The 14,870-nt window shown below is 56.1% G+C and overlaps 1 non-coding gene and 3 pseudogenes across 1 annotated transcript; all 4 read left to right on the forward strand.

The window, feature by feature from the left end:
• The first annotated feature begins 283 nt into the window (after positions 1–283).
• Positions 284–402, forward strand: LOC141268322 (5S ribosomal RNA; annotated as a pseudogene).
• Positions 403–2,108: 1,706 nt separating this feature from the next.
• On the forward strand, positions 2,109–2,227 carry LOC141266894 (5S ribosomal RNA). Its single transcript, XR_012320914.1, has one exon. It is a non-coding gene; the product is annotated as a 5S ribosomal RNA (ribosomal RNA).
• A 9,209-nt stretch (positions 2,228–11,436) lies between these two features.
• LOC141269184 (5S ribosomal RNA) lies at positions 11,437–11,555 on the forward strand (annotated as a pseudogene).
• A 1,706-nt stretch (positions 11,556–13,261) lies between these two features.
• On the forward strand, positions 13,262–13,380 carry LOC141269420 (5S ribosomal RNA; annotated as a pseudogene).
• The last annotated feature ends 1,490 nt before the right edge of the window (positions 13,381–14,870 follow it).

Here is a 14,870-nt window from a genome sequence, read left to right on the forward strand (position 1 = left end):
ACCGCGCTCTACTCACCCTACCCAGGTCTACCGGTGAGTCTCGCCGCTGCTCCCGGCCTGTGGCATTGGCCGCGACGCTGACGTTCCGTCGACAGCGCGGCAGCCGATCAGTGAGCTCAGCGGCTGTGAGCGGGGCGTTCTGTCTACAAGACCTTTTTAAGGAGCCAGCAAAAAAGTGAAGAGAAAAGAAAGCACAAAAGCACCTTGTCTTACTAAGCACTGGAAAGGGCAGCCGGCAACCGGACGTCAAAGTAGAAAAGCAGCAAGTGAGAGGCCTGTCTCTTCCTCCAGGCACACCACCCTGAACACGCCTGATCTTGTCTGATCTTGGAAGCTAAGCAGGGTTGGGCCTGGTTAGTACTTGGATGGGAGACCGCCTGGGAATACCAGGTGTTGTAGGCTTTTGCTTTTTCTTACTTCCACAAGCAGGGGTCACTCTCCTCTATGCCTTTTTTCCATTCCTTTTTTCACAAGCGCACACATGCTCCTTTCTTCTTTTCATTTGCTTTCTCTCTTGCGCTATTTAATCCTTGCAAAATACCAGCATCCTTCTCATCACCGTGGGCCTCCAGCATTGTTGCTTATTTACTTTTAATACTAGGCTTCTTTTCACCAGGACCAGCGACTCCCGCATGACTGGAGGCAACCACCGCTGACCTGGAGGCAACCACCGGTAACCTGGAGGCCAGTTTACAGCACAACCCAAGCAAAACACCTTTGCAGGCCACACGACCCCCCCGAAGAGCAGCTCAAATTCACTCGCAATCATCTCACCCTCTTCCTTCATTCACTCCTGGGCGTTTCGCTCCACCCCAAGTTGCGGGTCCAGCTTGCTCTTTCTGTCACATCCCCGCGATGAATGGTTTAGCCTGCAGGAGACCCTGCGCCGAGCCATTTTTAAACACATCTGATGCGGCAGGTGTTTCATTGCTCAACAAACAACACCTATAGGGACGGCACAGCCTATGCATCGGTCCTTCGGAGACCGCCCCAGAACGGCCAGAGTTCTCGTCCCCCCGCGAGCCTGAGGAAGGCTGCCCGGGCGATGGGCCAAGCAGCGTCTACTGTCCATACCACCTTGGATACGTCCGATCTCGGAAGCAAAGCAGAGATGGGTTCGGAAATACTTGGTTGGGACACCTCCTGAGAACACCAGGTATTGTAGACAATTTTGATGACGTTTTGCCATCTTGCCCAGCTCGGCTAGCATGGAGTGGCGCCTTGCTGGACACCGACCTTACGTAAAGTAGAGGCTGGAAGTCCCAAGCCTCCCAAGCCCCCCAAGACCTCTAAGATAAGGACGCAACCCCGCCGCCTCTACCAGGCCTCACACCGAGCTCCTTGCCACGGCTAGGAGTGCTTATTGACCCCGCAGCCGGCCGTATGCAAATGATGGCGTTAAAAGCATCTCGCGCTGTGAAGGGGCCAGGCTTTTAGCAGCTGCCCAGGGGATGGTTTTAGAGGGCGACCGCGTAACGAGGGCCAGCAGAAGTAACGTCTTCTTCTTCAAAGAAGCTTGTGGAACTAACCCAATCAGACAGCTGCCCAGGAGCTAACCTCAGTGCTAGGAAGGAGCGGGAGGGAATTGAGGGGGTGGTTCCTGCTAAGGCCCTGAAATAATAATAAGAGAGGCAGGAGAGTCTGACGCATGGTGGCGGAAAAGCTGCAGGTGCAAATAGGGAATGTGGTCTCGTGCGAGCAACTTGTGCATGCTCGCTGTGTGTGAGTGTGCGCTTCCTAGGTACGGCGCGCTGCAGACAGTCAAAAGGGTTGCTCCCTTTCATTAAAAGTTAATCCCCGGCTGCAGGCTATTAGAAAGCAACTAACCGCGCTCTACTCACCCTACCCAGGTCTACCGGTGAGTCTCGCCGCTGCTCCCGGCCTGTGGCATTGGCCGCGACGCTGATGTTCCGTCGACAGCGCGGCAGCCGATCAGTGAGCTCAGCGGCTGTGAGCGGGGCGTTCTGTCTACAAGACCTTTTTAAGGAGCCAGCAAAAAAGTGAAGAGAAAGGAAAGCACAAAAGCACCTTGTCTCACTAAGCAATGGAAGGGGCAGCTGGCAGCCGGACGTCAAAGTAGAAAAGCAGCAAGTGAGAGGCTTGTCTCTGCCTACGGCCACACCAACCTGAACACACCCGATCTCGCCTGATCTTGGAATCTAAGCAGGGTTGGGCCTGGTTAGTACTTGGATGGGGGACCACCTGGGAATACCAGGTGCTGTAGGCTTTTGCTTTTTCTTACTTCGACAAGCAGGGGTCACTCTCCTCTATGCCTTTTTTCCATTCCTTTTTTCACAAGCGCACACATGCTCCTTTCTTCTTTTCATTTGCTTTCTCTCTTGCGCTATTTAATCCTTGCAAAATACCAGCATCCTTCTCATCACCGTGGGCCTCCAGCATTGTTGCTTATTTACTTTTAATACTAGGCTTCTTTTCACCAGGACCAGCGACTCCCGCATGACTGGAGGCAACCACCGCTGACCTGGAGGCAACCACCGCTGACCTGGAGGCCAGTTTACAGCACAACCCAAGCAAAACACCTTTGCAGGCCACACGACCCCCCCGAAGAGCAGCTCAAATTCACTCGCAACCATCTCACCCTCTTCCTTCATTCACTCCTGGGCGTTTCGCTCCACCCCAAGTTGCGGGTCCAGCTTGCTCTTTCTGTCACATCCCCGCGATGAACGGTTTAGCCTGCAGGAGACCCTGCGCCGAGCCATTTTTAAACACATCTGATGCGGCAGGTGTTTCATTGCTCAACAAACAACACCTATAGGGACGGCACAGCCTATGCATCGGTCCTTCGGAGACCGCCCCAGAACGGCCAGAGTTCTCGTCCCCACGCGAGCCTGAGGAAGGCTGGCCGGGCGATGGGCCAAGCAGCGTCTACTGGCCATACCACCTTGGATACGTCCGATCTCGGAAGCAAAGCAGAGATGGGTTCGGAAATACTTGGTTGGGACACCTCCTGAGAACACCAGGTATTGTAGACAATTTTGATGACGTTTTGCCATCTTGCCCAGCTCGGCTAGCATGGAGTGGCGCCTTGCTGGACACCGACCTTACGTAAAGTAGAGGCTGGAAGTCCCAAGCCTCCCAAGCCCCCCAAGACCTCTAAGATAAGGACGCAACCCCGCCGCCTCTACCAGGCCTCACACCGAGCTCCTTGCCACGGCTAGGAGTGCTTATTGACCCCGCAGCCGGCCGTATGCAAATGATGGCGTTAAAAGCATCTCGCGCTGTGAAGGTGACGCGCCCCCTGGGCCAGTGTTGTTGGGGATACCCGGAGCCGGATCAGATGGGGGTTGTAGTCTCCGAGTGGCTGTGACCCGGTCCGTGCCCAGGGTGTCAAGCTCAGTGTGTGGCAGTCCTTACTGATGTTACTAAAGTTCTTTATGTCGACTACGCCACCCGTTGAATTGCGGTCACTTCGGCCGCCGCTGCAGCAGGGTCCGCTGAGGCTGATGGTGTTTGTGCAGCCCAGGTAGTATAACCCCCAACGGGTGGGGTATAGCCTCAGGGGGTCAGGTGCAGAGGATGGTGGTTGTGGAGGTGCAGTGAGGATGGTAAAGAGAGTCAGAGTCGGGCTGTGCAGTTCAGGGTTTGTTTACTTACTGCTGTTTTTGTACCGGTCACTCCGGCCTTGAGTGACCACCCGAGCCGTGCTGCGTCCACCACGTCCTGGACTCGGCCAACCCCCAAGTAGTTCCGGAGCGTGGTTCTGAGCTCCCTTTCTGTCTTGTCCTCGTCTCTGGCCTTCCCCACCAGGGATCCACCTATGTCCGGCTCCCTCGGGCCTCTTGGTGGTAAACCCTTGTCTCTGGGTTCCCTGACCCTATTCCTGGTCTGCCTTCTGGGTGGATTTAGTGGGTGATCGTGGCAGATCGATCCTGCCCACGACCTCCGGTTCCTGGCTAAGGTGTGCTGTAGCCTCTGCCAGCTTGGGATCCGGTACCCTGTTGCCAACTCTTCACCCTTTGATTTATTTTGGGCTCTCAGAGTTCCTTCTTTCTCCCCCTCTGGGTCTTTCTTTCTCCTCTCTCTCTCTCTTGGCCTGGGGCTGCTCTGCTCTTCTGCTCTCTTCCTCTGCAAAGACTGGCTGACTGACCCTGATCTTAGATGGTGCCCACCTTATATACTCCCTCTATGTGTGAGCTCAGGTGACCAGCACCCAATGAGCTCCTAACCTTAGCCAGGCTGCTCCCCCTATCTGCCCCTACACTACTGGGATGGTCCACCCCCCTCCCACTCCAGCCAAGGACAGACTCGGTCGTACCTGCACATTTCTAAGTGGGAGTACCGTTGGTCTGCCCTCCGGAAATGGGATGTGTGTAGTGCATGCAGCCTTCTGAGCTCAGTTCCACACTCCATCCTTACCCGGGAGTGGAATATCACACCTCTGGTTGAGGTGCAATACCCCTGTAGCAGCCGAATCCTCAGGGTGCTACATTCCCCCCTGGTAAATCACAGCACGTCCTCGGGCTGTAAGATATAAAAAACACCAAAACATACAATTTTTTCATAAACATAAACATATAAAACATATAAAACATTATCAGCAGCATAAACTTTTCATATAAACATTCTTGTTTCTGGTACCTCCGGTCACGGTGCAACTTGTGACCGGGTAAAGTGCAACAGTTTCTTTAAGAAAATGGTTTTCCTATAAAACCAGTAGGGGGCGCCTTAGGAAGCGCAACTATATACAAGGGAATATGGCCGCTCTCAGTCCTCGGCCAGGTATTAGGGAGGATTGACCGCTCTCAGTCCTCGGTCAGTGGGGAAATGGGACACACTGGAACAGTTCAGTTCTCTGGTCCCAACGGGGACTATATTAGCAGCAACGGTTCACTGTGCCCCGACGGGCAACTATATACAGTCTCTACTCTGCCGTACTCAACGACGGCGTCCTCCTGCTCTTTCTTTGTGGACAGTTTCAGTTTCAGACCCGTCCGGGCACGTATGCTGGGCAAATAGATTTTCACCCAGGTGCGGCACTCTAGATGTTGAGGGCGCGTTGATGGTAGCGGCGCCCGGGTCGACCAGGCCTTGCGACCAGGCTTGGGGCACCTTGAAAGTAAAGGGCACCGTAAGAACGGCGGCGCCCTGTGTTACTTGGCCCTGCGACCAGGCCGGGGGCTCCGCGGAGGTAGGGGGCGCTGTTGGTATTGCGTCGCCCGGGGGTACTAGGCCTTGCGACCAGGCCGATGGTACTTCCTGCTTGGTCACGCTCGGGGTCGAAGCGTGTGACGTCACAGGGGTCGCGGCTTCCGTTTGAGGCCTAGTCTGCGGCGGTGACGTTGCAGCGACGGGCACGGCAGGGGATACTTCGGGCTCTGCGACGGGGAGCTGGGGCAGGCACGCGGTTTCCCGGCTCGGGGTATAGACATCCCCTTTACCTGCCTCCATTCGTTCGGCTCCCTTCTCGGCGCCGTCTCCGGCCTTCAGTCCTCCTGCGCCATCCTCAGAGGCGGTCTGTCTCCTCGTCTCGGGTGGCGTGCTCCGCTGACGGGTTCTTGTCTGCTGGGCCATCTCACGGCTCCATTCTGCTAACGTCTCTCGCTGCACCCGGGCCATCCTCCGTGCGAGGCCCTCCAGCGCAGTCTGTGCACACTCCCGATCTCGGGGGAGCTGTGCCAAGACCTCCACTAAGCCTAGTGGGGTCGTTGCTTCTAGCAGGCTCCTGACCAACGGGTCGGTGCTGCTCTGCTCTCCTCCCGTTGTCTCCAGCAGGCCTTCTGGAGTGGCGACCGGCAACAGGCTCCTGACCACTGGGTCGGTGCTGCCTGGAGTGGCGGCCCGCATCAGGCTCCTGACCACTGGGTCGGTGCTGCCTGGCTCTCCCTCCATCTCCGGGTAGGCTCTTTCTGGACTCTGCTCCAGGCTTCTTGTCTCCGGGTGCGCTCTCTCCAGACTGCTCCAGGCGACACCCATCTTTGTTCTCTTGTTCTCAGTCCTCCCACTTCGAGGGCGGTCCCGGGGCCACTTGGTGATTGTCAGCTCCAGGGGCAGTTCTTTCACGCTGACAGACACCTCTAGCATCACAGTCTCTGTTGGTGGGGGCGGTTTCCACTTTTGGCGCCATTTTCGGTCCTGGCCCACAATGGGAGGCGGCCTCTTGCCACCCTCTGGCACGCCCATAATGGCGTCCGCTCTTCCAAGGCGGGAAATCTTCGGAAATGGCGGGAATCGTCTCCCAGTGGCGGGAAACTCTGCAGATGGCGGGAAAAAGCTGTTAATGGCGGACAACCGGCGGGAATCGATCTGTGATGGAGTCCGATGGCGGGGACCCTCCGGGACCGGCGGGAGACTTCTTTTTGAGGTAAACTTGTTCTTTTCTTCAGGCACGCAGTACCCGGGTGTTGCGGGCACGTTATCCTGCCGACTACGCCAAAGTTGACGCGCCCCCTGGGCCAGTGTTGTTGGGGATACCCGGAGCCGGATCAGATGGGGGTTGTAGTCTCCGAGTGGCTGTGACCCGGTCCGTGCCCAGGGTGTCAAGCTCAGTGTGTGGCAGTCCTTACTGATGTTACTAAAGTTCTTTATGTCGACTACGCCACCCGTTGAATTGCGGTCACTTCGGCCGCCGCTGCAGCAGGGTCCGCTGAGGCTGATGGTGTTTGTGCAGCCCAGGTAGTATAACCCCCAACGGGAGGGGTATAGCCTCAGGGGGTCAGGTGCAGAGGATGGTGGTTGTGGAGGTGCAGTGAGGATGGTAATGAGAGTCAGAGTCGGGCTGTGCAGTTCAGGGTTTGTTTACTTACTGCTGTTTTTGTACCGGTCACTCCGGCCTTGAGTGACCACCCGAGCCGTGCTGCGTCCACCAGGTCCTGGACTCGGCCAACCCCCAAGTAGTTCCGGAGCGTGGTTCTGAGCTCCCTTTCTGTCTTGTCCTCGTCTCTGGCCTTCCCCACCAGGGATCCACCTATGTCCGGCTCCCTCGGGCCTCTTGGTGGTAAACCCTTGTCTCTGGGTTCCCTGACCCTATTCCTGGTCTGCCTTCTGGGTGGATTTAGTGGGTGATCGTGGCAGATCGATCCTGCCCACGACCTCCGGTTCCTGGCTAAGGTGTGCTGTAGCCTCTGCCAGCTTGGGATCCGGTACCCTGTTGCCAACTCTTCACCCTTTGATTTATTTTGGGCTCTCAGAGTTCCTTCTTTCTCCCCCTCTGGGTCTTTCTTTCTCCTCTCTCTCTCTCTTGGCCTGGGGCTGCTCTGCTCTTCTGCTCTCTTCCTCTGCAAAGACTGGCTGACTGACCCTGATCTTAGATGGTGCCCACCTTATATACTCCCTCTATGTGTGAGCTCAGGTGACCAGCACCCAATGAGCTCCTAACCTTACCCAGGCTGCTCCCCCTATCTGCCCCTACACTACTGGGATGGTCCACCCCCCTCCCACTCCAGCCAAGGACAGACTCGGTCGTACCTGCACATTTCTAAGTGGGAGTACCGTTGGTCTGCCCTCCGGAAATGGGATGTGTGTAGTGCATGCAGCCTTCTGAGCTCAGTTCCACACTCCATCCTTACCCGGGAGTGGAATATCACACCTCTGGTTGAGGTGCAATACCCCTGTAGCAGCCGAATCCTCAGGGTGCTACATTCCCCCCTGGTAAATCACAGCACGTCCTCGGGCTGTAAGATATAAAAAACACCAAAACATACAATTTTTTCATAAACATAAACATATAAAACATATAAAACATTATCAGCAGCATAAACTTTTCATATAAACATTCTTGTTTCTGGTACCTCCGGTCACGGTGCAACTTGTGACCGGGTAAAGTGCAACAGTTTCTTTAAGAAAATGGTTTTCCTATAAAACCAGTAGGGGGCGCCTTAGGAAGCGCAACTATATACAAGGGAATATGGCCGCTCTCAGTCCTCGGCCAGGTATTAGGGAGGATTGACCGCTCTCAGTCCTCGGTCAGTGGGGAAATGGGACACACTGGAACAGTTCAGTTCTCTGGTCCCAACGGGGACTATATTAGCAGCAACGGTTCACTGTGCCCCGACGGGCAACTATATACAGTCTCTACTCTGCCGTACTCAACGACGGCGTCCTCCTGCTCTTTCTTTGTGGACAGTTTCAGTTTCAGACCCGTCCGGGCACGTATGCTGGGCAAATAGATTTTCACCCAGGTGCGGCACTCTAGATGTTGAGGGCGCATTGATGGTAGCGGCGCCCGGGTCGACCAGGCCTTGCGACCAGGCTTGGGGCACCTTGAAAGTAAAGGGCACCGTAAGAACGGCGGCGCCCTGTGTTACTTGGCCCTGCGACCAGGCCGGGGGCTCCGCGGAGGTAGGGGGCGCTGTTGGTATTGCGTCGCCCGGGGGTACTAGGCCTTGCGACCAGGCCGATGGTACTTCCTGCTTGGTCACGCTCGGGGTCGAAGCGTGTGACGTCACAGGGGTCGCGGCTTCCGTTTGAGGCCTAGTCTGCGGCGGTGACGTTGCAGCGACGGGCACGGCAGGGGATACTTCGGGCTCTGCGACGGGGAGCTGGGGCAGGCACGCGGTTTCCCGGCTCGGGGTATAGACGTCCCCTTTACCTGCCTCCATTCGTTCGGCTCCCTTCTCGGCGCCGTCTCCGGCCTTCAGTCCTCCTGCGCCATCCTCAGAGGCGGTCTGTCTCCTCGTCTTGGGTGGCGTGCTCCGCTGACGGGTTCTTGTCTGCTGGGCCATCTCACGGCTCCATTCTGCTAACGTCTCTCGCTGCACCCGGGCCATCCTCCGTGCGAGGCCCTCCAGCGCAGTCTGTGCACACTCCCGATCTCGGGGGAGCTGTGCCAAGACCTCCACTAAGCCTAGTGGGGTCGTTGCTTCTAGCAGGCTCCTGACCAACGGGTCGGTGCTGCTCTGCTCTCCTCCCGTTGTCTCCAGCAGGCCTTCTGGAGTGGCGACCGGCAACAGGCTCCTGACCACTGGGTCGGTGCTGCCTGGAGTGGCGGCCCGCATCAGGCTCCTGACCACTGGGTCGGTGCTGCCTGGCTCTCCCTCCATCTCCGGGTAGGCTCTTTCTGGACTCTGCTCCAGGCTTCTTGTCTCCGGGTGCGCTCTCTCCAGACTGCTCCAGGCGACACCCATCTTTGTTCTCTTGTTCTCAGTCCTCCCACTTCGAGGGCGGTCCCGGGGCCACTTGGTGATTGTCAGCTCCAGGGGCAGTTCTTTCACGCTGACAGACACCTCTAGCATCACAGTCTCTGTTGGTGGGGGCGGTTTCCACTTTTGGCGCCATTTTCGGTCCTGGCCCACGATGGGAGGCGGCCTCTTGCCACCCTCTGGCACGCCCATAATGGCGTCCGCTCTTCCAAGGCGGGAAATCTTCGGAAATGGCGGGAATCGTCTCCCAGTGGCGGGAAACTCTGCAGATGGCGGGAAAAAGCTGTTAATGGCGGACAACCGGCGGGAATCGATCTGTGATGGAGTCCGATGGCGGGGACCCTCCGGGACCGGCGGGAGACTTCTTTTTGAGGTAAACTTGTTCTTTTCTTCAGGCACGCAGTACCCGGGTGTTGCGGGCACGTTATCCTGCCGACTACGCCAAAGTTGACGCGCCCCCTGGGCCAGTGTTGTTGGGGATACCCGGAGCCGGATCAGATGGGGGTTGTAGTCTCCGAGTGGCTGTGACCCGGTCCGTGCCCAGGGTGTCAAGCTCAGTGTGTGGCAGTCCTTACTGATGTTACTAAAGTTCTTTATGTCGACTACGCCACCCGTTGAATTGCGGTCACTTCGGCCGCCGCTGCAGCAGGGTCCGCTGAGGCTGATGGTGTTTGTGCAGCCCAGGTAGTATAACCCCCAACGGGAGGGGTATAGCCTCAGGGGGTCAGGTGCAGAGGATGGTGGTTGTGGAGGTGCAGTGAGGATGGTAATGAGAGTCAGAGTCGGGCTGTGCAGTTCAGGGTTTGTTTACTTACTGCTGTTTTTGTACCGGTCACTCCGGCCTTGAGTGACCACCCGAGCCGTGCTGCGTCCACCAGGTCCTGGACTCGGCCAACCCCCAAGTAGTTCCGGAGCGTGGTTCTGAGCTCCCTTTCTGTCTTGTCCTCGTCTCTGGCCTTCCCCACCAGGGATCCACCTATGTCCGGCTCCCTCGGGCCTCTTGGTGGTAAACCCTTGTCTCTGGGTTCCCTGACCCTATTCCTGGTCTGCCTTCTGGGTGGATTTAGTGGGTGATCGTGGCAGATCGATCCTGCCCACGACCTCCGGTTCCTGGCTAAGGTGTGCTGTAGCCTCTGCCAGCTTGGGATCCGGTACCCTGTTGCCAACTCTTCACCCTTTGATTTATTTTGGGCTCTCAGAGTTCCTTCTTTCTCCCCCTCTGGGTCTTTCTTTCTCCTCTCTCTCTCTCTTGGCCTGGGGCTGCTCTGCTCTTCTGCTCTCTTCCTCTGCAAAGACTGGCTGACTGACCCTGATCTTAGATGCTGCCCACCTTATATACTCCCTCTATGTGTGAGCTCAGGTGACCAGCACCCAATGAGCTCCTAACCTTACCCAGGCTGCTCCCCCTATCTGCCCCTACACTACTGGGATGGTCCACCCCCCTCCCACTCCAGCCAAGGACAGACTCGGTCGTACCTGCACATTTCTAAGTGGGAGTACCGTTGGTCTGCCCTCCGGAAATGGGATGTGTGTAGTGCATGCAGCCTTCTGAGCTCAGTTCCACACTCCATCCTTACCCGGGAGTGGAATATCACACCTCTGGTTGAGGTGCAATACCCCTATAGCAGCCGAATCCTCAGGGTGCTACAAAGGGGCCAGGCTTTCAGCAGCTGCCCAGGGGATGGTTTTAGAGGGCGACCGCCTAACGAGGGCCAGCAGAAGTAACGTCTTCTTCTTCAAAGAAGCTTGTGTAACTAACCCAATCAGACAGCTGCCCAGGAGCTAACCTCAGTGCTAGGAAGGAGCGGGAGGGAATTGAGGGGGTGGTTCCTGCTAAGGCCCTGAAATAATAATAAGAGAGGCAGGAGAGTCTGACGCATGGTGGCGGAAAAGCTGCAGGTGCAAATAGGGAATGTGGTCTCGTGCGAGCAACTTGTGCATGCTCGCTGTGTGTGAGTGTGCGCTTCCTAGGTACGGCGCGCTGCAGACAGTCAAAAGGGTTGCTCCCTTTCATTAAAAGTTAATCCCCGGCTGCAAGCTATTAGAAAGCAACTAACCGCGCTCTACTCACCCTACCCAGGTCTACCGGTGAGTCTCGCCGCTGCTCCCGGCCTGTGGCATTGGCCGCGACGCTGACGTTCCGTCGACAGCGCGGCAGCCGATCAGTGAGCTCAGCGGCTGTGAGCGGGGCGTTCTGTCTACAAGACCTTTTTAAGGAGCCAGCAAAAAAGTGAAGAGAAAGGAAAGCACAAAAGCACCTTGTCTTACTAAGCACTGGAAAGGGCAGCCGGCAACCGGACGTCAAAGTAGAAAAGCAGCAAGTGAGAGGCCTGTCTCTTCCTCCAGGCACACCACTCTGAACATGCCTGATCTTGTCTGATCTTGGAAGCTAAGCAGGGTTGGGCCTGGTTAGTACTTGGATGGGAGACTACCTGGGAATACCAGGTGCTGTAGGCTTTTGCTTTTTCTTACTTCACAAGCAGGGGTCACTCTCCTCTATGCCTTTTTTCCATTCCTTTTTTCACAAGCGCACACATGCTCCTTTCTTCTTTTCATTTGCTTTCTCTCTTGCGCTATTTAATCCTTGCAAAATACCAGCATCCTTCTCATCACCGTGGGCCTCCAGCATTGTTGCTTATTTACTTTTAATACTAGGCTTCTTTTCGCCAGGACCAGCGACTCCCGGCTGACTGGAGGCAACCACCGGTGACCTGGAGGCAACCACCGGTAACCTGGAGGCCAGTTTACAGCACAACCCAAGCAAAACACCTTTGCAGGCCACACGACCCCCCCCGAAGAGCAGCTCAAATTCACTCGCAATCATCTCACCCTCTTCCTTCATTCACTCCCGGGCGTTTCGCTCCACCCCAAGTTGCGGGTCCAGCTTGCTCTTTCTGTCACATCCCCGCGATGAACGGTTTAGCCTGCAGGAGACCCTGCGCCGAGCCATTTTTAAACACATCTGATGCGGCAGGTGTTTCATTGCTCAACAAACAACACCTATAGGGACGGCACAGCCTATGCATCGGTCCTTCGGAGACCGCCCCAGAACGGCCGAGTTCTCGTCCCCACGCGAGCCTGAGGAAGGCTGGCCGGGCGATGGGCCAAGCAGCGTCTACTGGCCATACCACCTTGGATACGTCCGATCTCGGAAGCAAAGCAGAGATGGGTTCGGAAATACTTGGTTGGGACACCTCCTGAGAACACCAGGTATTGTAGACAATTTTGATGACGTTTTGCCATCTTGCCCAGCTCGGCTAGCATGGAGTGGCGCCTTGCTGGACACCGACCTTACGTAAAGTAGAGGCTGGAAGTCCCAAGCCTCCCAAGCCCCCCAAGACCTCTAAGATAAGGACGCAACCCCGCCGCCTCTACCAGGCCTCACACCGAGCTCCTTGCCATGGCTAGGAGTGCTTATTGACCCCGCAGCCGGCCGTATGCAAATGATGGCGTTAAAAGCATCTCGCGCTGTGAAGGGGCCAGGCTTTCAGCAGCTGCCCAGGGGATGGTTTTAGAGGGCGACCGCCTAACGAGGGCCAGCAGAAGTAACGTCTTCTTCTTCAAAGAAGCTTGTGTAACTAACTCAATCAGACAGCTGCCCAGGAGCTAACCTCAGTGCTAGGAAGGAGCGGGAGGGAATTGAGGGGGTGGTTCCTGCTAAGGCCCTGAAATAATAATAAGACAGGCAGGAGAGTCTGACGCATGGTGGCGGAAAAGCTGCAGGTGCAAATAGGGAATGTGGTCTCGTGCGAGCAACTTGTGCATGCTCGCTGTGTGTGAGTGTGCGCTTCCTAGGTACGGCGCGCTGCAGACAGTCAAAAGGGTTGCTCACTTTCATTAAAAGTTAATCCCTGGCTGCAGGCTATTAGAAAGCAACTAACCGCGCTCTACTCACCCTACCCAGGTCTACCGGTGAGTCTCGCCGCTGCTCCCGGCCTGTGGCATTGGCCGCAACGCTGACGTTCCGTCGACAGCGCGGCAGCCGATCAGTGAGCTCAGCGGCTCTGAGCGGGGCGTTCTGTCTACAAGACCTTTTTAAGGAGCCAGCAAAAAAGTGAAGAGAAAGTAAAGCACAAAAGCACCTTGTCTTACTAAGCACTGGAAAGGGCAGCCGGCAACCGGACGTCAAAGTAGAAAAGAAGCAAGTGAGAGGCATGTCTTTGCCTTACGGCTACACCACCCTGAACACACCTCATATCGTCTGATCTCAGAATCTAAGCAGGGTTGGGTCTGGTTAGTACTTGGATGGGAGACCGCCTGGGAATACCAGGTGTTGTAGGCTTTTGCTTTTTCTTACTTCCACAAGCAGGGGTCACTCTCCTCTATGCCTTTTTTCCATTCCTTTTTTCACAAGCGCACACATGCTCCTTTCTTCTTTTCATTTGCTTTCTCTCTTGCGCTATTTAATCCTTGCAAAATACCAGCATCCTTCTCATCACCGTGGGCCTCCAGCATTGTTGCTTATTTACTTTTAATACTAGGCTTCTTTTCACCAGGACCAGCGACTCCCGCATGACTGGAGGCAACCACCGCTGACCTGGAGGCAACCACCGGTAACCTGGAGGCCAGTTTACAGCACAACCCAAGCAAAACACCTTTGCAGGCCACACGACCCCCCCGAAGAGCAGCTCAAATTCACTCGCAATCATCTCACCCTCTTCCTTCATTCACTCCTGGGCGTTTCGCTCCACCCCAAGTTGCGGGTCCAGCTTGCTCTTTCTGTCACATCCCCGCGATGAATGGTTTAGCCTGCAGGAGACCCTGCGCCGAGCCATTTTTAAACACATCTGATGCGGCAGGTGTTTCATTGCTCAACAAACAACACCTATAGGGACGGCAGAGCCTATGCATCGGTCCTTCGGAGACCGCCCCAGAACGGCCAGAGTTCTCGTCCCCCCGCGAGCCTGAGGAAGGCTGCCCGGGCGATGGGCCAAGCAGCGTCTACTGTCCATACCACCTTGGATACGTCCGATCTCGGAAGCAAAGCAGAGATGGGTTCGGAAATACTTGGTTGGGACACCTCCTGAGAACACCAGGTATTGTAGACAATTTTGATGACGTTTTGCCATCTTGCCCAGCTCGGCTAGCATGGAGTGGCGCCTTGCTGGACACCGACCTTACGTAAAGTAGAGGCTGGAAGTCTCAAGCCTCCCAAGCCCCCCAAGACCTCTAAGATAAGGACGCAACCCCGCCGCCTCTACCAGGCCTCACACCGAGCTCCTTGCCACGGCTAGGAGTGCTTATTGACCCCGCAGCCGGCCGTATGCAAATGATGGCGTTAAAAGCATCTCGCGCTGTGAAGGGGCCAGGCTTTCAGCAGCTGCCCAGGGGATGGTTTTAGAGGGCGACCGCGTAACGAGGGCCAGCAGAAGTAACGTCTTCTTCTTCAAAGAAGCTTGTGGAACTAACCCAATCAGACAGCTGCCCAGGAGCTAACCTCAGTGCTAGGAAGGAGTGGGAGGGAATTGAGGGGGTGGTTCCTGCTAAGGCCCTGAAATAATAATAAGACAGGCAGGAGAGTCTGACGCATGGTGGCGGAAAAGCTGCAGGTGCAAATAGGGAATGTGGTCTCGTGCGAGCAACTTGTGCATGCTCGCTGTGTGTGAGTGTGCGCTTCCTAGGTACGGCGCGCTGCAGACAGTCAAAAGGGTTGCTCCCTTTCATTAAAAGTTAATCCCTGGCTGCAGGCTATTAGAAAGCAACTAACCGCGCTCTACTCACCCTACCCAGGTCTACTGGTGAGTCTCGCCGCTGCTCCCGGCCTGTGGCATT

This window comes from Phyllobates terribilis, unplaced genomic scaffold (genome assembly GCF_046119375.1).
Source record: "Phyllobates terribilis strain yellow unplaced genomic scaffold, ASM4611937v1 Scaffold_4__5_contigs__length_816908805, whole genome shotgun sequence".
In the NCBI taxonomy this organism is placed as follows: Eukaryota; Metazoa; Chordata; class Amphibia; order Anura; family Dendrobatidae; genus Phyllobates; species Phyllobates terribilis.